At 29.0% G+C, this 23029-nt stretch overlaps 1 protein-coding gene across 1 annotated transcript in view; it reads right to left on the reverse strand.

The window, feature by feature from the left end:
• Positions 1-23029, reverse strand: part of LOC123291437 — a 120560-nt gene that overhangs the window by 95169 nt on the left and 2362 nt on the right. The window lies entirely within an intron of this gene.

The raw sequence follows: 23029 nt of genomic DNA on the forward strand, positions 1-23029 counted from the left end.
CCGCGCCGTTTGTGAAAGTTTTCAAAAATTTTTTGAAATATAAACATTTTTTTTTCCCAAACTTATTAGTTTAAGAAAAGATATTTACAAAACAAAGTTTCAAACAAAAGTAAATTCCTACATTTTTTACATTTAAACTTTTGTTCTGTCTCTTACGGTTTATAAGACGGACCCAAAACTTAATTGACCCATGTTGCTCATTTACGAATCCAAGCTCACTTTTGACGTGCGATAAAAATTTCAGCTCGATACCTATTTTCTTTTTTGAATTATCGTGCTCAGAGGCAGACTGGTAGACGGACGAACAGATAAACGAAAATGCACTAATTAGGCGATTTTAAGAATACATGTACCAAAATTTTGTTTGTATCATCATTATTTCTAAGCGTTTCAGATTTGGGGCTAAGATTAGTAAACGTTTATACATATATTCCATATACACAGGCTATAAAAAAAAACTACAAAAATTTCCTTTATTTTAACGGGCTTGGTGTTTTTTAGTCACAAAATAAATTATTTTTAATAAAAGCAATTTTGCAATAAAATAATATTACAATAAAAAACTTACATTTATATATTCAAAAGCATGATTTACCTTGTTTTCTCAGTGATAATGAAAATTTCAGAAAAACCTTTCACTGACATTGAATCGTCTTACTGTATTTAGACAACCTCCTAAAATCACTTAACACATTTAACGAAAGAAAAACATAAAGTGTTATAATTCAATTTTCAAAACCTTAAAAGTATTTCATTTTAAGTATTGATTTTTTTTGGTAAGAAAACATTAAACCATCATTAAAAAAAGTAATTTAAATATTTAATTGGTTTTTAAAAGTTTCTATCTTGTTAAAAAATCTATTTACAAATTTTTAGATTAAAACATGAAAACTATTTTATCTTACTTAATAAATCAGTTTCGTGTTGCAAAAACACAATTGCTTATTTTTCATTAAATTAATAATTATTATAACTTTACGTAGAGTAAATGTACTTGAAAACAGGACCGTATTTAGAGTTCGGAGGCCCTGTACCGCATATAAATATCAATATATTTCAGTTTTTTATTATTTATATTATTGGAAATATTCAATTAAATCCATTGAGTAGTTTTTGCGTAAAAGCGTAACAAACCAACTCATTTTCATATTTATAATATAAAATATAGGGATTTACAAAATATTTTTAAATAATTTTATAGTCACGCATGTAATATTTCAGCCTTATACTGAATGATTGACTTAATGATAGTCTATTATTAATTCTAATTTATAGAAGTGAATAAAAATTAGACTGCAGCAGTAATCATTATTTCATGTGCAATATGCTAATAATTAAGGAACACGTGATATGTTTAATGTAATGCATTATCTTGTATGTAATCGATGAGATTCTACATGCAACGTTATGAATTAGGACAAATTTATAAATTCGAAATTATGATACTATAGCATTAAAATATTTAGTGTGCCTTGTTGCGGAGAATTCATAAAACGCTTAGTTAAATTTTTTTAATTTTCCTTTTTAGCCAAAAACTCCAAATAATATTATCTTCTTCACGTAACTTCGGAGATCAAAATCTCTATTGACTAAAGGTATGTTTCGTATTTGAAACATCACATTATTCAATTAGGGTTGCCAACTTTTACACACACAAAAATTATGCAATTTTTTTAATTGAAAAAAAAAGTATTTGAAAGAAAGAAAAAGTATTCTTCAAATTTACGTTTTTATTAAATTCGGCGATCAATTTTTCTTACCACTTCAGATTCGGTCCCGAAAAAAAAAATTACATTGGCGAACCGTTTTCTATGAAAGTTTTTTATCACTATTAGTAAATGCTTTTTGTTTCTTTGTAAGTCTTATTGACTCGGAATATAAATAGTTCAATCGTAATAATTAATCTATCTTGTAATTTGCCCTTCGTAATTATCATTTCAAAATGTGCAAGTTTAACTTCACTTTTCAAAGATATGTTATGAAATTTTAAAAACCAGTTTTGTCACCGTTCATATCGATAAAAAGTGAAAAATTACCGATAAAATGTAAAATCAGTTTAACCAAATGTACGGTCTGTTTTAACTAAGTATATCGAACAGTTCTGTACTTAGCCATGCAAGTGTTTCCTTTTACGCATCACAGTTTAGATTGGAAATAAAGTATTTAAGCATACTTTATGTGTATGCAAAAGAAAATAAAATAGGATACTGTATTATATTAGTAAAGTTGGCAACCCTAAATGCAATTAATAATAAAAAATCAATAATGATTGGTATTCCATTAAAAGTCAAATGAATGTATGTAATACATGTTTAAATAAAAGACTTCTAATATTAATTAATTGAATACAAGTTTTATTAGACAAATAACTAACTTTTACATGCAAATAAATAAAATAATATACTCTTTTTATATTAAACATTTTATATGTATTTTATAAAATTAGTAATGACATCACTGTGTAAATACTGTATTTTTTTTTTATAAAATTGTCATTCAAAATTCTTGTTTTCACCATGTAAAACGAAATTTTTTGTTGACAATTAGCATTAGCTCTCGAACAAATTTGATTATTTTTAGATTCATAAAAATCGATCTCATCCATACTGTTAGATTAAATCGGGGAGTAGCCAAAAAGAGAATCAAATGAAAAATTGATCATTTTTGAAAAATTTATGCCCATAGATTTAAAAGAAATCACTTACAAGAAATAACTCACAAAAGCCGAGATTCATAAGCATTTTTAATAAAAACTAATTACGATTTTAACGTTTTTAAACAATTTTGAAATATTTCGGATAAAATTTTTGTACCATGTATATATATGTAATATACAAGGTATACTAAGTTCATGAGTTCCAAGTTTTTAACGCTTAAAAATATTGATGCTACCAACAAAATTTTGGTATAAGTATTCATTATATCACCTAATTAGTGAATTTTCGGTCATCCGTCCGTCCGCGTGTCTACACGATAACTCAAAAACGAGAAAAGAAATCAAGCTGAAATTTTTACAGCGTACTCAAGACGTAAAAAGTGAGGTCGAGTTCTTTATTGGGCAACATTGTAAACCGTTAGAGATAGAACAAAAGTTTAAAAAGTAAAACATGTTCCTTATAAAAAAATAAACAACTTTTGTTTGAAGCATTTTATCGTAAAAAGGACTGTTTACCCGTGAGGGTGCAAATTAGGCGCAAATTGTATAGTAATTATTATTTGGTAATATCAGTTTTGTATGTGTGACATGAATTTACGTGTAATAAGATAAGAGTCATCAACACTCCCTATACATGGTATTTCAACAATTAACTCGTCAGTTTTTACTTGTTTTATATAAATTTGCATTCAATTTAACTATAATTAATTATTTAATACAAAAATTTGCAAAAGAAAGTGATGGACCTGTGTCCAAAACAGTCATATCCACGTTAGCATGTATTTATATTGTATTGTGTGGTGTTATCAAAATAATTTGCTTGCTTATCTCTAGAGCTATGTTAATAAGGACTTTTATACACTAGCTAGACTGATAATAATATATTCTCATTCATATTATAATATTATTTATAAATAATGTTTCATTGGTTACTGATATATAAACGAACATAATCCATACTAATATTATAAATGCGAAAGTAACTCTGTCTGTCTGTCTGTCTGTCTGTCTGTTACTCTTTCACGCCTAAACGGCTGAACGGATTTTGATGAAATTTGGTATGGTGATAGATGATAACCTAGAAATGGTCATAGGCTATAAATAATCACGCCATCCCTCTTAGGGGGTAGGCAGTAGGCAGATAACTAAATTGAGTTAGTGATTTTTAGTCGTTTTTGTTGGGACTTTTGCTCTTTCACGTCTAATATTTTTAAGCCCAGCGAAGCGGGTGGGTATCATTCTAGTTATCCATATATCATTAACTTATTTAAAAATATTATATATTTATATTGTTTGTTAGTACAATGTGTTCAAAAAGTCATATCGTTTGATACTACAAATCAATTATTTTCCATCTCACGCGAATATTAAGCCAAATAAATGTCTTCGTTTTTGCTGAAATTATGGATCATTTAATGTAGTACTATCGGTAATAGACTTTGCATACAGAATTTAATGAAACTTGGCATAGTTGTCGATTATTATATCATAATTAACCAGTTAAATTTTTAGGGGCCGTCAGAGAACTGAAAGACTGAACGTCCAGTTTTGTGTAATAAAATAAAATCTGTGATTTCCCATGAGGATCCATGTTAAAATATCTTTTTTTCGGTTCTCTGAAGGCCCCTAAAAATTTATCTGGTTAATTATGATATAATAATGGACAACGATGCCAAGTTTCTGAATGCAAAGTGTATTACCGATAGTACTTACTACCTTAAACAAAATTTAACATTCAAGTATAGTTTTTTCTTGAATTGTTCCGTAGAAGTTCTTTTATAAGAAGTGTACTTTACAAATATAAAATCAATACCAATTTAATCAATATTTATAAGTACATAAATTATGACCACTTCAGTAAACAATATAAAAAAAAAATTATCATCTCTAAATTCAATTGAAATTACAAGATGAACTCATTTCCGGTGTTTAAATAATATTTTGAATTCTTCTTAGAAACTATATTTTCAAGTAGATACGTATAATTTGTTTTTGTTAACTATTATTATTTTTATGAAAATGATTTCATTGATTTTCCCGTTCAATAGGAAAGTTTAGCCAAATGTAGTGGGTATTTAAAACAAAATAATTATCTGTTTAAACATAAACATATTAAAAATACAACTTTTTTTTATTTTAAGGTAGTACTATCGCTAATAGGCTTTGCATTTAGAATTTAATTAAACTATAAGCTAGCATAGTTGTTCATTATTATATCATAATTAACCAGTTAAATTATTAGGGGCCTCCAGAGAACTGAAAATCTGAACGTCCAGTTTTGTGAAATAAAATAAAAATAACTGGTTGATTATGATATAATAATGGATAACTATACCAAGTTTCATAAAATTCTGAATGCAAAGTCTACTACCGATAGTACTACCTTAAACATAAACAAATTAAAAATAAAACTTTTTTTTTAAAACAATTATATTTTTATCTTTTTGAATAAGATAACTCGGAACAATAACTTAAATATTTATTATTCAAGAGCCTTCAATTAAAGTACAATTTGATTAGAGTTCTTATTTTGTTCTTTATAAGAAAAATAATACTAATGCTGTTCGATTTAAACAAATTAAGTCCGCCGTACACTGTATATTATATATGAAATATATCAAAGTATATTGAATTTAGTCCCAAGTTTGGAATGCTTAGAAATATTGATATTATTTATTATAGGTGCTCATAAAATTACCTAAGAGATGCTTCGTTTCCTACAGTATAGGTATGTGTTTTTTGCAATACATTCTAATGTACCTACAATAATAAATAGTCGCAATTATTGATTATCTATCAATTAAATGAAAAATATGTAATTTTTTTTTACTAAATAAAGAATTTCATTATGTAAGTGGAGTTATACGATGTTATTGTCACGTGTTGGAATGTAAATAAATAAGACCTTGAATAGTATTAGGTTATTGAGATGTGATAATCATAGAGGATAGTATATCATCGAGGACTATCAAATATATTATTTTGAATCTATCTGAAGTTTATATGTGACATTAGTTTTTTTTTGGTAAATGACTATTTACGTTTTATCCCATATCTTGCGTCTATTCATTCAAATTTTATTGATTTTGATGTTATTGGACTTGCCTGCATTTTATCTTCAAACCCATTTATGCAAAGTACACGCTATAATTTGACTGAATAGAACTCAAGATATGGGTCAAAACGTAAAAAAAATCATTTTCCAAGATGGCTTCCAAAGGATTAATTTCCCGAATACGTAAAATCAGATTTAAAATCTCCAAACAATCTCCTATTGAATGAATGAATAAAAAAAAATACTGTGTCTAAATTTTTGGGTCAGTTCGTATGTGCACTAGACTAATATAACTGAAAACAAATTTAAAAAATTTTTTTAAAAACGTTTATCCTAGGGCAGCATTAAGGACCTAAAAATCTTACACTAGTTAATTGTTTTTTTTTATCTCTTTGCGGCTGTTGTATTATATGTATACCATGTGTGTTTGTACCATCTAGGCATATACATATCTGTAGTATGACAGAATACATCCGTTTAGTAATGCATCTAAGCGAGAGGTATTATATACATGTATTGAACATTAGTTGGAAGACGCTTGGAGAGTGGGAGTTTTTTAGTTACAGATAATTAGTAAGTATGCAACAAAACTCCCACTCTCTGCATGCATACAACAGAAGATCTGTCGTATCGTATCTGTAGTTTTACAACACATGTATATAATACCTCTCGCTTAGATGCATTACTAAACGGATGTATTCTGTCATACTACAGATATGTATATGCCCAGATGGTACAAACACACATGGTATACTTACCTATGTAATTGGACATCACGGCTACAATTTTTATAGGTGAAGATATGAAAATGTATAAAAATATTTACAAATTTCTTAATTAGCACCTATTGTATAAAACAATAAAATAAAATAGAACAATAAACAAGCGTTTTATTATAGAGGAAACTTGGTAATATAAATAAAATAAACTTAGGTACCATTTATTACAGTATTATACAACTAACTTTCATTTAATATTTACTGTACCAAGAACATGTAAACAACTGAAATATAGTCATATTTTTAGGCTCAATTGCTATGGAACTGTGTTAAAAGATGTTTGAAGATTCTTATACCAAGTTTACCTTATATGAATGTACGTATACTTACGTACATAAAATATTATTTATAGTTATGATGTAAGTTTACGTAAATTAAAGTGATTAGAATAACTATGTTAAATTTTTATTAAATGAAGGTATCATACAAATATAATACCTTCTTAATTTTATACTACAAAAATACCTTGTGTACCCATGAGTATAATAAACATTAATTACACTTTTTATCTACAAATTGTTTTTTTTTTTTTTTTGTATTATAATCAAACAAAATTTGTTAGAAACAAGTGAAAAGAAGTAATTGACTAAGTAAATTGTTGAAATACCCTGTAAAGAAAGTTTTTAATGTCAAGTGCATGCATTATTTTTAATAAATTAGAAATTTTTTTAAAACCAACACAATTATGGCGGCCCTTTAACCAACAATTGTTTTGGAGGGCACAAATTAGGACAAAATTTGACGTCCTTTTTCTTCAAAGCTATTAAAAAAAAACCAATGGAAACAAACAATAGGCTGAGTCAATTGTTTAAATACCATGTATAGACAGTGTTAATAACGCAATCGTTTGTTTTTTATGTCATGTAAGACAGTTATTCTCATACACAAAGTCATAAGATTATCTTTCTTTTCACTTCCTCAGTGGATATATTAAAACAAGTGAAAACAAACAATTGAGTTAATTGTTTAAATACCATGTATAGACAGTGTTGATTACGCAATCGTTTGTTTTTTACGTCATGTAAATAAAGAAAGATAGTCACTCTTAGATATCAACACATATATATCATACTAATTTACTCCCTCGTGGATAAACAGTAATGTTTACAAAAAAATGTTTTAAACAAAAGTTGTTTATTTTTTATAAGGGTCACCTTTTATATTTAAACTTTTGTTCTATCTAATGGTTTACAAGATGGGTTCATTCCAATTTACCTTTGTTGCTCATTTACGAACTCAAATTCACTTTTTACGTTATATGCACGCTATAAAAATTTCAGCTTGATATCTCTTTTCGTTTTTGAGTTATCGTGTTCACAGACGGACGACAACCGGAAATTGAGTAGTCAAAGTTAAGCATCAAAGGGAAGCCTAAACATCCCGTGAGGGCGCAAATTAAGGAAAACTTCAACATTCAACATTCACCATTTATACAATGGTGAAGTTTAATACACTGCACAATAATTAACCTTCAGGTTAGTAACCTTTCCGTTTGACTACAGAGCATCTCCCGCGATACTTTCAAATTAATAAATTAAATTACGATAATAATCTATCAAATTAATTTTAATCTATGATTACAAATACATTATAACAGTTTCATGTTTTTTGTAGTTTTTTTTTTTTTTTTTGCAATATATGAAGTCAATGTTCTTCAATAACCTATTTCACAAACAGTCATCACTATACAAGGGTACGAATAATGAACGCTGGGTCAACAGGTCAAACTACTAACATTTTACATAAAAGCAATATGCTCGTAAACACCACCTGATTTTTAACTATTATAGAAAAACTCTAAGAATATCCAACTCGCATCATCATTCAACGAACATATGGTGTGCACAAGTTTAATACAAAAATTTATAAATAAAACATTAATTTCGTTTTTTATACCATGTATATATGCAATATACATAGTATATTAAGTTTAGTCCCAAGTTTGTAACGCTTAAAAGTAATGATGCTAGGAAAAAAATTTTGTCATAGGTGTTCATAAAATCACCTAATTAGTCCATTTCCGGTTGTCCGTCCGTCCGTCCGTCCGTCTGTGGACATGATAACTCAAAAACGAAAAAAGATATCGAGCTGAAATTTTTACAGCGTACTCAGGACGTAAAAAGTGAGGTCAAGTTCGTAAATGAGCATCATAGGTCAATTGGATCTTGGGTCCGTAGGACCCATCTTGTAAACCGTTAGAGATAGAACAAAAGTTTAAATGTAAAAAAATGTTCCTTATCCAAAATTAAACAACTTTTGTTTGAATCATTTTTTCGTAAACATCACTGTTTATCCGTGAGGGCGCCAATAAGGCGGAAATTTTATAATATATACAATATTTGATCATCAGTTATGTATGTGTCACATGTTTGTATGTGTTATGTGATAAAGAAATCAACACTGACTATGCATGGTATTTCAACAATTAACTCAGTCAATTGTTTGTTTTCACTTGTTTTATTTTTCAAATATCATCTCATACGCATCGTTCGTTCAATGTGGGTGTTGAAAAAATTGAAAAAATAAAAATATATTTTTTGGTATAAAAAATAGTCTATGAAATTATTTGTAGTCTATTTAATTTTCTTAATTATTTCCTCTATTTAAAACACAAAGAAAATAGATTTGAGGTATTTATCTAGATCAGAGGTTCTCAAAATTAGTTCGTCTACCGCCCATCGAGAATCAATTATTTTTCAGCGCCCCCAAAACGTGATTTATCAGTCTCAGTCTATTTCATTTATCCTATTCGCACCGTGCATGAGTTTTATTGGAGGCATTTCCATGGTAATTATACACTACTTTAATTATAGGATTGTATGGATGCATATATAATTGTATGGATTGCATTTATGACTTACATTGAAAATTTAATATTATTGTCTCGCAAATTTAAATAAAAAATTATGATAATTTACATTTGAAAAATAATATTTGTGCAATTTGGTTTCTTATTTTCACAATTTTTAATGCATTAAGTTTAATTAATTAGTGTTTTTCAATAATTTTAATTTCCTATAACATTAACATGTAAAGAACTGCAAATTAGTCATAACACCCTCCTTTAACGCCAAAATTTTTCACTGGAAGCGCTGGCATCGATTTTATTGTCCCTGCCATGACTACGCACACAACGAATACAAATTATTGTCATCAAATTAGAAAGAGCTGTATTTGTTATTTGTAATAAATTTGTATTTAACTTTTTAAAATTTCCAATCTAATTGTAACAATTACCGTTTTCGGAGAAACAATTTTTAGAAATTATAAATAAAGGAATTTTAACGTCGTCATTCTAAATGAATTTCCAAAATATTAGTAGGCAGTTACAAATCAATGACCCCCAGCTAAATGACTAATTTTAAGAACAATTAAAATTTTTTGGAACATAACGGAATAGTGTAATAAAATTTACACATTTTCAAAACAAAAAAAATAAATAATAAAAATGTCGTGTTAAATTACAAGATAATTGAAAAAATCTATTAAAAAAATGTTTTTTTTCGTAAATCGATTAAGTGGTCTTTTAGAGGAATAAAGGTTTTGTAATTTATTATTACAAAACCTGAAGCGGGAATCTATTATCCCGCCCGTTTTCTAAGACAAAGACTATCACGCTAAAGCCCTCATTTATCCTCTCTTTTTTTTCACAATTTCATTGATTATAATTTTTTAGAAGGGAAATATTGCAAAATCTCAGAAACTCTGCATCCCAATCGTTAAATTAACCTGATTTTTATACTTTTTGGATCAAAATTACCCCATCCACCGAGTTTCATCAAATTCCAAAACGAATTTTTTTTTTGCGTTTTTCTCGATTTTGTCAAGGGGTATCCCTTAAAAAAATTGCAAAAAATCGAGAAATTTTGTTTATCTCCAATTTCGATAAAACTCAGTATATATGGTAATTTTGGCCCAAAAAGTACAAAAATCAGATGTATTTGATGACTGGCCGAATAGTTTTTGAGATACGGACTAAAATCGATCCAAATATTGCGATATCTTAGAAACTCTGCATCCAATCATTAAATTAACCTGATTTTTATACTTTTTGGATCAAAATTACCCCATCCACTACCGAGTTTCATCAAATTCCAAAACAAAAATTTTTTTTGCCTTTTTCTCAATTTTTTTCAAAGGGGTACACCCCTTAAAAAAATTTCAAAAAATGGAAAAATTTTTGTTGCCTCCAATTTTGATAAAACTCAGAATATAAAGTAAATTTGACCCAAAAAGTACAAAAATCGAGTGCATTTGTTGACTGGTCGAATAGTTTTTGACATACGGAGTAAAATCGAATCAAATATTGCGATATCTCAGAAACTTTGCATCCCATCATTAAATTGATTTTTACACTTTTTGGCTCAAAATTACGCCATCCACTGAGTTTCATCAAATACCAAAACACAAATTTAAAAAAAAATCAGCTAATTGATACAATATCCTAAAGATTGATGAGATTTCACATAAAATTTGGCGCTATTTCAATCTCCATAATTAGAAGAATATTAATGCAATAAATGTGTTATTTTTATACATTTTTAAAAAAAATCATCATCGTGGCTATAAATATTTTATGTACCACAAAAATTTCGACTACAAATTTAGTAGAATGATCTCATCTTATTTTAGAGTGTAATAAAAAAAAATTGTATTTTATCCAAAAAAAAAAATTAAGTAGAGATTTCATTAGTGAATGTATTTTAAGCATTTTGACCTTTTAATTAGAGTTATGATCACAAATTCATTTTTGTACAAAATGAAATAGGTATATTTATTTTTATACCATGTGTATATGAAATATATCAAGGTATACTAAATTCAGTTCCAAGTTTATAATGCTTTAAAATACTAGTGCTACGAACAAAATTTTGGTATAGGTGTTCATAAAATCACTTAATTAGTCCATTTCCGGTTGTCTGTCTGTCTGTCTGTTTGTCTGTGAACATGATAACTCAAAAACGAAAACAGATATCAAGCTTTAATTTTTATAGCGTGCTCAAGGAGTAAATAGTGAGGCTGAGTTCGTAAATAAGCAACATAGGTCAAAGTCTTGGATAAGTAAAACCCATCTAGTAAACCATAAAATCACCTACACCTACTGTCTGTGAATATGATTCAAAATCTACAAGAGATATCTAGCTGAAATTTTTATGGTGGGCTCAGGACGTAAACAGTGAGAGCGAGTTCGTAAATGATCAATTGGGTCTTGGATCTGTAGGCCCCAAGAATCTTGTAAACCGTTAGAGACGGTTAAAAAATGTTAATTATAAATGCTTGGCTTTCCACTCAAATTTACGGTCCTCGGATACCTGCCTGATGTTTTGGCAAACTGTTTTTAACATCTCTGACAAAACATCAGCCACGTATCTGTTCGTAGCAAAAAAAAATTTCTTTTGGTTGTGTGGCACTCCACACAGAATCACGGTCCCCGGTTGCCTGGCTGGTGTCCCAGCATTTGTTTGAGTAACCTTTAAGTTCTCTCCTAATGTCCCTTTTAAGCTTATTGAAGTATTTTTAAAGGTATGCTTTAATATGTAACAAGGCTAATTTTCTTAAGACTAATTAGGAAAACTATTATTAATAAGATAAAAGAATGACAAAAAAACTTTTCCTATAAAGAAAATTATAAAAAGCGGAACTCGTTTTTCGGGAAATTCCATTTAAAGTGATGAAATGAATAACATTTATGTGCTATTTCTTTTATAAGACATTTTCTCTAAGTCTTTAGACACCAATATTTCAAAAACTATGTCATATTTTTTAAAATTTTACTCTTACTTTTCGTCTAATTTTCCAAGTTCTAACAGAATCCACCCTGAAAATTTGAAAGTCTAAAATATTTGCATATACTCATTTTTTTGGGAATGTCCTTAATAAACTAATATTTTAAAATCTAGAATTATAAATAAAACCATTCAGAATTTGAAATATCAAAATATTTCAAGGTTAATTAAAATTTATAAACAAAAACACAAGTAAAGTTTATTTTTACCTTTAGAACTACTTATATAAATGAAACTACAGGAAATGAATATCCGATATAATATAAAAAGATTAATTTTAAAAGTGCATAAGTTGTTACAAACATTATAATAAAAGAACAAAATTATTTCTTTTCTTATAAAAAACAACTTTAAATCCATAAAAATATTAAAATTACACCTGTGATAATTTTATTTTTTATTATCATAAACGTGTTTTAATAAAAATTAATAAGAATTTATATTAAATTATTTCAAGAAATGTATTATAATTTCTGCGAAATGACATCAGAATACTAAATACGATAATACTACAGACTTTTAAAAGTGTGTGTATAATATGTAGACTAAAGTATACCAATCAGACACAATCAGAAAACACACATGTATGCAGACATACAGAGCACAATATTCATTGTTAAAATTGTGCACAATCAGTAGCCAAAAACCAGCGCCAAAATATTTTGATTACAATATAAATAAATATATAAAAATATTATAAACATTATCAATTAATTTTTGAATGAATTTTCTAATTAATAATTGGAAATAAGGAATTTACGATTTATATATATATATATATATATATATATATATATATATATATATATATAGGTTAGGTTAGGTTAGGTTAGAATGGCTGTCCTGGGGTGGGACACACTTAGACCATAGGGTCCGTTGTGATACCGAAAAAGGGTTGGTCCATCCTCGGCCACTACTCCATGAACCATTTGAAGCTGTTTAAGAACAGCAGGAGAGCTTTGACATCGACGGTGACCGTCAAAGACAGGCTGGCTCAAGTAAGTCCATCTCCTCATGACAAGAGCTGGGCAGTGACAGAGAAGATGAGACATTGTCTCCTCCTCCACACCACTGTGACAGCTCCTGCAGTAGTCGTGATACACTGCCAAGCCCAGGCGTTCAGCATGCCTGCCGCCCAACCAGTATGAAATATATAACAAGGTATACTAATTTTAGCCCCAAGTTTGTAATCCTTAAAAATATTGATGATACGAATAAAATTTTGGTATAAGTGTTCATAAAATCATCTAATTAGTCCATTTCCGTTTGTCTATTCGTCTGTCCATCCGTGAACACGATAAAAACAAAAACAAACATCAAGTTGCAAATACTGATTTTCAACATTGTCTATACAGGATATTTCAACAACTAACTCAGTTATTTGTTTATTTTCACTTGTTTATCATAAATTTAGTTAACCTAACCTAACCTAACCTAACCTAACCTAACCTAACCTAACCTAGTTAACCTAACATTAAATTCTTTGCTAATGAAGTTAACAGGTTATAGGGCTTCGACAACAGACATACTTATTAAACATGAGTAACTAAAATGTTTTAGTCATTTTGCTGATAAAAAGGAGTGAATTACATAAATTTGTTAAGAGATATTTTGAGCAAAATGGCTATTCAAACAAAATACTCGCTAGTTCGAAATGAAATCGAAATTATTAATGTATGTTTGTTTTAGAATATCTTTAAATATGAAATAATTGCGTTTTATACGAGATTTCTTAATAGTTTTATGCTATAAATATACAATTTTAATAATTAATTACAGAAAAATTGCACGCCGAATTGTTTTGACCTAGTGGCCTACAATAATCCTCAAAAAATACTCTGATTTCTTGATTTTCCTTACTAGCCCAACCCAACCCAACCCAACAAGATGTTATTTTTGAAACATCTACATAATATGAATAAGAAACTTAGCTATCCTAAATATTTTTTGACATCAGTGGCTTATATGACATATCCTTATACTAGTATCGGAAAAGTAAATAAACGCTAGTCACCTCCGTTAGTAAAAGTATAACTTTTTGGGAATAACGGATGACAAAACATAAGAATGATTAAAAGTAGCACTTTCATTTGTAGAATTTCAAATTATTAACAAGCGTCATTGTTTGATTAAAACAATTTTTCTTAATTAACTGTTTACCACATTCACAATACAAGAAAAAAAAACGAAAGTTATTATTTACCTGGTAAATTTTCCAGCTAAAAATAAATCATATCCTTGTTGTTGATGTTGTTGTTGTTGTGGTCCCACTTTACTTTTTGAATTTTGATTATTAGTATTTTTATCCAAACTTTTATTAACATTATTATTTAAATGTTTATTATTATGCATTGAATTACTACGATGTATCGAATTCGTACGTGATAAAGAATGCCGTGATGATGATTGATTTGAATTTTTATTTGAATTACTACGATGTAATAAATGATTACTTGATGATTTCGATAATTTTGAACTACGCGCGCATATTGCATTCGCTGCACTACGCAATCTTGTACGTAAACGTGAACTATTACCCGGTGATGTCATTATAACGCTATCCATTTTTTATTAAAAAAACAAAAAAAATTCAAATCAAATTCAATTAAAAGTGTTATATAATTAAAAAAAAATTAAAATAACTTCGGTAAAACTTAATTAATTCGTCATATTTAAATAAAAAAAACGTTTTAAACCACTTAAATTATAAAAAGGTACATTTGACAATTAATTTATTTTAAGGTTATGTTTTAAAAAAATAGGAACTTTAAATACTCTCTGTTAAAAATAATAAATAACACATATTGTTGTTTTCTCTTCAGTTTATGTTATAAAAAAACGGTTTTGTTTTTATTTGTTTACGTTACACCATCTTTTTTTGCACGATTTAATAATAAATGTTTATTGTAATTAAATTCCATTCCCCAAAACAAACAAAAAATTTGTAACAAAATTTACTGTTGTTTGGATTTTACGAGTACTACAAAAAAAGAAGAAAAAATAATCGTAATATTTTTTAATGTAAAAAAGTGACGTAGATCATTTGTCTGAGACTGTCGAATACATTCTGTTTGGTTGAATTTCAATGTAGAATGTAGATTGTATGATGTAGTTAGTGTAAAATGTGTACGGAACGAACGATAAATATATTCTTCTTTCTCTTACTGTTTATTTTGTGAACAAATACATTCTACATTGGAAGGAGAAAAGTTGGCTGACTTACAGTAATATTTTTATTATAAAATTGTGTTTTTATACTGATGGTGTGTATTTATACAGTCAACAGTGTAACATTGAAGGTTGGCCATATCAAACTGATTCTGTATGCAATATAAAAGTTGTATGCTTTTGTTACGTTTTATAATAAACGTTTTGTGAGCGTGTATGTACGGTGTGGTGTATACAAGCTCGAACATAGGTAAAGGTCGATGTATATCTCTGATTATCGCTGTAAGCAAGGAAAGGGTTTACCTCTCCAATCATTTGCTGTACAAACTTAACCCGGTGTCATTGTTGGCGGGTTTTTATACCTTGTATATATGTAATATATATCAAGGTATATTAAGTTTAGTCCCAAGTTTGTGACGTTGAAAAATATTGATGCTTCGAACAAAATTTTGGTATAGGTGTTCATAAAATCAACTTATAAATGAGCAAGATAGGTCAATTGGGTCTTCTAAACAGATGGGTATGGAGGTTAGCGGGCCATGCTCGAGCTTCGGGCCTCGAAGCAATGGTTCAGAGCACCTAGCCAAATAGACCCTTGTACTCTATTCCCGCTACGCTTCTCAGTGGCTATTATAATCAACTGATGTACTGAAACCGAGGATTTGCCTAGCGATGTGTTTCCTAATTTCTTCTGGTTCGACTATGGCCGGACCAAACCATTTCCTTCGCTACTGTATGAGCGCCGGGCAGTAACAGAGAAAGTAGATCGATGTTTCTTCTGAATTTTCTCCGCATCTGTCACACGCGGGAGATTGTCTTTTTCCAATCTGATGTTGGAACTTGTTCAGGTTATCATGCCCTGTGAGTAACTCTACGATGAGTCTAATATCAGCTCTGTTTAGTTTCAAGATCTCCTCGGCTCTGTTACCGAGCGAATTTCCTTCATCCAACAGACTTTTGGCGATTCGCCCTCCCTCATAGCTGGTCCATGCCTTTAATTATTGGTTTTTCAGATTATCTCCTAATCTGTTAAGACCTTCTTCTTGTAAACAGTTAGAGATAGAAAAAAAGTTTAAATATAAAAAATGTTCCTTATAAAAAATAAACAACTTTTGTTTGAAACATTTTTTCGTAAACATCACTGTCGTCGCACTCTTACTTGTCGTCGTACTCTATGAAGAGTGAGCGGGTATGTTGCACCAGGTTGCAATGGCCAAGTAACATTTGTATATACCGTTTAGTTTTTTCGGTTATTTATTATTATCTGCTCATTTTATGATAGATAAATGTTTATTTATCATTAAAAAATGTAAATAATTACCTATTTCCCTAATATAGAATTCTAATATTGATATAAGATTGATTCATTGTACAATAATGCACATGGGTAAAAAATACCCGGACACAACGGTTATGTTCTATTTGGACGCCACAATACATATGTACATTAACATTTAAAGTGCATAATTAGACTTCTGCGATTAGGAAAATATCTTACTTCTTATACTTCTGCGAAGAGAGAAATATGGTAATACTCGAACTAACATCGAAATCAGCATAAACCATGGCATTAGAGTCTACATGGAAGTTAATTAACAATGAAGCTTTCACACAAGAAACAACAACACAAGAGACTGAATTAATTATATTAAATTAATCCAGATTTTTGACTTACAAATCTTGGTTAAGGGAAGAAATTTTACTACACGAAACGGAAAACACGAGCTTAATCCAGACTGGTTAAAATTGTTGAGCATGACAAGACACATTAATATACGACCGCTTCTGTAGGCACGTGCATTGCTCCTAAGAATACAGCTTTTAAATTCAAACAGGAGGGATTTTCCCAAGAAAATGTTTCAGCGTCAACTATCTTTGATTATTTACATCTTTTACCAACATACATCACATTTATACTTTTTGGAGAAAATATTTGGAGAAGATCTATTTCAGATACTATTATTATTCAACAAGTGAAAATAAACAATTGACTGAGTTAATGGTTTAAAATACCCTAAATAGACAGGGTTGAATGTTAATTTAAAAAAAAAAAAAACCGTTAACCTTCTTAAGAATCAATAGACTTATTATTTGAAGCTACCTCAAGTTATCAACTCTCGGAGAAAATGGAAAGTAAATGTTTACTCTAATTTGGATCCTCACGAGGAAACAATTGGACATTTTTAAATAAGGAACATTTTTTGTTCTACCTCTTACGATTTACAAGATTTAAGAGAAGGCCCAATTGACCTATGTTGCTCATTTACAAAAATTTCAACTCGTTATCTGTTCGTTTCTTGATCTATCGTGATGACAGATGGATAGACAAACGAAAATGGATTGTATTCAAAGATGTAAGAATTTTACTAACTTAAAAATAATTCAGACTAAAATAAAATGTTCAGAGCTAAGAATTGTTTTCAGTTTTGAGAACAAGTAGAGGTTTGGTAACAAAGCCGAGAGAAATAAAAGAAAATTTTTACAAATTTTGCCAGTTCTTTGTTCATGAATAAATTACCAGTTATAAAGTAGTTCAAGAAATTAGTCTTTATTCAATTTTTTGAATTCTCACCGACATTGGCTTCTGGACAGAATAAATTTGAGTTTGGTGCAAGTGATACCATCAAACGATAGCAATCTTGCTGCGGTACAAAAATTTTGTATTCTATAAACAAAATGAGTGCAATCAATGTGCTTAGAGCTTACACATCCTCCGATTTATTATTGAACCAGTTTTAGATAAAACAATTTATCTAAAACATGTCATTAATTAAAGTCTAATCAAATGTTTATACTTGACTTTATACTTTTCTTGATGTTTTCACCTCCTATTTTTACTTTTTTACTTTTGGTGCATCATAAAATATAATATGCAATCACAGAAAATATTTTGTCAATAAATTTTAATCAAACAATAAAATACAAGCATATTGACGTCAATACCTAATGATACATTTATCATCAGTGAATTGACATTAGTGGTTGCGTGGGTGCCTCTGAACGTCTACACTATTATATATATAAAAGGTATAATGTACAATAATGCAATGATTCAATGGTTATTTCGAGTAGTCAACTTAAAAATTATGAATAATTATCCGCATATTAACCGCACTATTGTGGTTTTACCGGATGGCGCCACATGTAAGTAATAAGAAGACTGCCTTTTAAATTCTTGCGACACCGCAATTGTAAAGGATATAATCTTATATGTTATTTCTCTAGCCTGGTTTTCTGTCACATTTCGAGATTTTCGTTATTCTTTTATCAATTTCCATGATTTATCCCTCATTTTAAAGCTTATCGTGTTGGCTAATGAAAAGTATAAGAAGATGATGTATTGGTCAGTTCTCTGTGATTAAAATATTATGCTAAAGAGCCAAGTAAGCCAATACAATCATAAAAATTTGTAAACTTAATTATTACACACAAGTGAAATTTACAAAATTTAAAAAAAAACCCGGTAAATGCGATTTATTCCTCGTAAACCGATTTTTGGAAACTTAGCTATAAAATATTCTCAATCGAGTCGGTTCGATCGTTTAGGGGCTACGATGCCACTGAGAAACACACAGACGCACAGATAAACACTTTAAACTTATAACACTCCTTCTTAAATCATTATCAAAGTGATGGTCAAGGACATCAGATAAGATGAAAAGGATACTTAGAGAGCTATCATTTTTTGGGACAAATTTTTGGAAATATTTTAATTGAAATTCTAATTTTTGAGTTGAGTTTGTTCTTTTGAATTATTGTTTTGAATTACCTAATTATTTTACCATTAAACTTTTTAAAATGAATTGAGCCAGGTTTATTTGACCATTCATTTCCATAGTAATTACTTATATGTTAAAATTATACGTCATGCCTTTTCCAAATTGAATCGATTTTGAAAATCATCGCCAATTTTTTAGTTTTTTCGAGAAGAGAACTCTAAGCTCGCTTTTGAATCATAGATAAGAATACTCTCCGTTAAATTGCCTTTCAATTGAAACCAAAAAAATTAAAATAGGTTCATCCGCTTAGGCGCTACGATGCCACAGACAGATAAAAGATAGTTGTCCGATATAACCATAACTGCCTTAGGTATTTTTACTATCTGAATCTGCAATTTGGACAGCATTGTCTAGCTTTACTTACGACATTAAAAATTACGATAAAACCGTTTTATAAAACACTTTTATAAAATGTTGTTATTTCAAACACAATAATACACGAATCAGATAAAAAGATATATTCATATTATAATCAAATGATTCAATCTTTTCAAAATACATTTCTGTATAACCTTCAAGGTTAAATATTTTCAACTAGGTATATTTTCAATAATATTTCACCTAATAAATAATTCATTTGCATTTTTATTTTAATATTTGTATTTACACAAATATTAGCAATAAAAAAAGGTTTGACGAAAAAGTTGTATAAACAAAACTAGGTGAGTACAATTTGAACACATCATGAATCCAACTCGAAATATTATTATAGACTCCATATTAAAAACCAGATAAGTGTTTTTGTTGTATCTAATTATCATAAGTTCACTTCCGGCTTGTGTGGGTTGAGTTTTATAAAGTGCGTTGTTGTTGTTGTACTTCAAAATAATGAATAAATATTTAATTTTATAATTTAATCATCACATTTGTTTAATTCCGGTTGGTGTTAAAATATTAATTGAAATGAAATAAATAAATCAACTGACGGCCAAATGGTAAAGTCCGCAGGAGCGCAGTCTTTTTGTTAAATGATCAATCAATACACATACTTGAAACTACGAGAGTGATTTCCTTTTGGCAAGTCTATCAAACTTTCTCTGTACGACTTTTTTCAAAAGTGCTGCGTTTTCAATGATATTACCATATTGAAGCTGGCATGTCGGTCTGGAAAAAGCAGCAGGGAGTTTGTCGGACACTATGACCACTTGATATCATTAATAATTATTAATCAATTCAGCAAAAGTGAACTATGAATGTATCGAAAAACAAAAATACTTAAGTACGGCATGTTCGAGGTGGTAGGCAAGCTCACGAGTTTTACGGTTAATAACAAATTTGGCTAAACTGAACTTATATCATTGATTAGATGTTTATTCAGTTTTGAATGTGGAACATTTAATGTCAAATAAATTATAACAACCCGCGCAATTCTTATGTTGATGCCTGATGCCAAACATCTTAATTAAACTAAAACTTTTAATTAAGCAACTTTTAATTAACAATAGACTAGTCATTTCATTATTTTTATTTAGACTAATATTTATGTTAGAGGTAAAATATATCATGAACTAATTCATATGTCAGACTTTTTATATTTGACTAGATTACTCGGTGGAGTTCGTTTCATTTTCAATTTATTTGATTATAACTTTTGATTATATAAATATTATTTTCTATATTCCTTTGGAGGGCATAGAGCTACAACAAATGTCTTCCACCTTCTTCTTCTATCTCTTTCTCGGCTGAATTCTTACAGGTTATCTTGGGTCTTCCACGTTTTCGGCTTCCTTGGAAGTTCCAGTCTAGGGCTTGTATGCTGATCATACTATGTGGCCTTCTTAAGGCGTGACCTGTTCAGCCAAACTTTCTTTTTTTTATTATTTCGTTGATAAGGCTTTAGCTTGCTTTTCTCGTCAATTATTCGGTTGTAACTTTAGTTAGCACTCCAAACCTGCCTAAAAGTTTTAATTAGTGATAATTAATCTTAATTATACAGCCTTCGGTCCCGAAGATCGATACGCTTGGTCCTGCTTGACTCGCCCGCTAAACACAATCTTTGCTTCCAACTCCTTCGACCTGACTGTTTTTTTGTTTTTAAAGTATTTGTTGTCCTAATAATTACTAACTAATACAACAACAAAAAATAGGCGATATTGGTGCAGCCTCTTTGAAGTGATTCGCGCATAAACATTTTTTGGCAATTGTTTTTTATTTATATAGATAGTCAAATAGTCAAAAGAAGTATTTTTATTTTTTCTGTTCTAACTCTTCTAATTTTTGTATTATCTTTTTAAGCGGAATTCAACATCTATTACATTCATTGCAATAATATATTAATACTATAAAACGTAATTTCTACTTTGCTTGAAAGTCATTACTACTGAAGAAAGCTCTAAGTACAAAATGTAAAAATGTTCCAACTCATATTCCTGTATAAGAGTTTGTCACATGTACATCCTGAAGAAATAAGAGACTTACAAACGCACCAAGGCTGAATATCAAATTTTATATAAATTGCATTCGTTGGATCTGCATTGTACAAAACTCAGGAAATTCTATTATTATTTCATTTATTATTATGTGACATTGAAAATTTTTTGATGATGTTTTTATTAAATATGCGTACGTTTTAAACTTAGTAAGCAGAAAAATTTAATGCTTACAATAACAAAACATAGAAAGGCGGCGCTCTCATGTGAATATAATTCTATTCTATCTGCATTTAATATAATGAATTAATAAAAACGCAAAATTTCATTAGCTTATTTGTTGAACTGTCAAAGAAAATAGAGTAAGGTAAAAGTTTAATAAATTGGCATTCAAAATGGATTCTTAAGACCATCATTTTAGCTTCTTTATATTTTTCTCATGTAATGATCTATGTGTATTTTAATAATTTTGATCCATGAAAAAGTCCTAATTCTCTGTGTCTTACATAGGGAAATTGTGCCCATTGTCTAAAATATCACTCAAATTAAGGTATTTCCAGCATGGTATTTGTAGTTCCTATTTTAAAACTATGGTATAACCCACTATAGAAATAAACGAGTTTTGACTAAGAATAAGGTTTACTTTTAAATGCCAAAATTATAGAAATTTTTGATTGTTTAAAACCCGAGATAATTATTGAAGTTCCCAATTTGACAATTTAAGTCAAAAATAATATTTCGAAAACAAAACGACGAGGTGCTATTTATTTTTTCTAAAATTATTCCTTTCAACTCTCCTACTTTGTTTTTTAAAATTTTATCGAGAGAATTTTTTAATATCGTAAAAAATAGTTGGGAGGACAGAGACTTTTACATGTTTTGATCCTCGAAATTGCGAAATTAGCCACTGATTATCTCACGATCTAAATGACCAACAATTCTGCAACTTCGGGATCTCACAGTTAACATTATTCTGAGTCTGTGAAAAAAAAATAGATCAAATCTGTCGACAAGTGGGAAAGGTATTTCCAGTGTTCAAGCTGGAAATACCTTAAAGTGAATTAGTTAGTATATTCTTAGCCTGATTGTGGGGGGAACTTTTTTCGGTAAGGGCGGATAAAATCACTGAGGCGGGGGTGAATGGTGAAAATCTGCTCGTGATAAGTAATATATCCGCCCTTTTTCCAATATAATATACGTCACCTAAGAAGTGAAAATTGAAGGGAGTAGGTGACTAGGTGAGTTCAATAAGCAACTTTTAAAATTATATTTTTTGTTTTGACATTCATAAAATTGAATTTCATCAACCAGAGTGAAGGAGATACAATTTATGGACTTATTTAACACTATAAAATTTTATACAGTTGAACGCCATTTAATATATTCCTGTTTTTTTTTTTTTTTTGTGTTGTTTTAAAGTGACAAAAAGCAAGCTAT

Source organism: Chrysoperla carnea, chromosome 2 (assembly GCF_905475395.1).
Source record: "Chrysoperla carnea chromosome 2, inChrCarn1.1, whole genome shotgun sequence".
NCBI lineage: Eukaryota > Metazoa > Arthropoda > Insecta > Neuroptera > Chrysopidae > Chrysoperla > Chrysoperla carnea.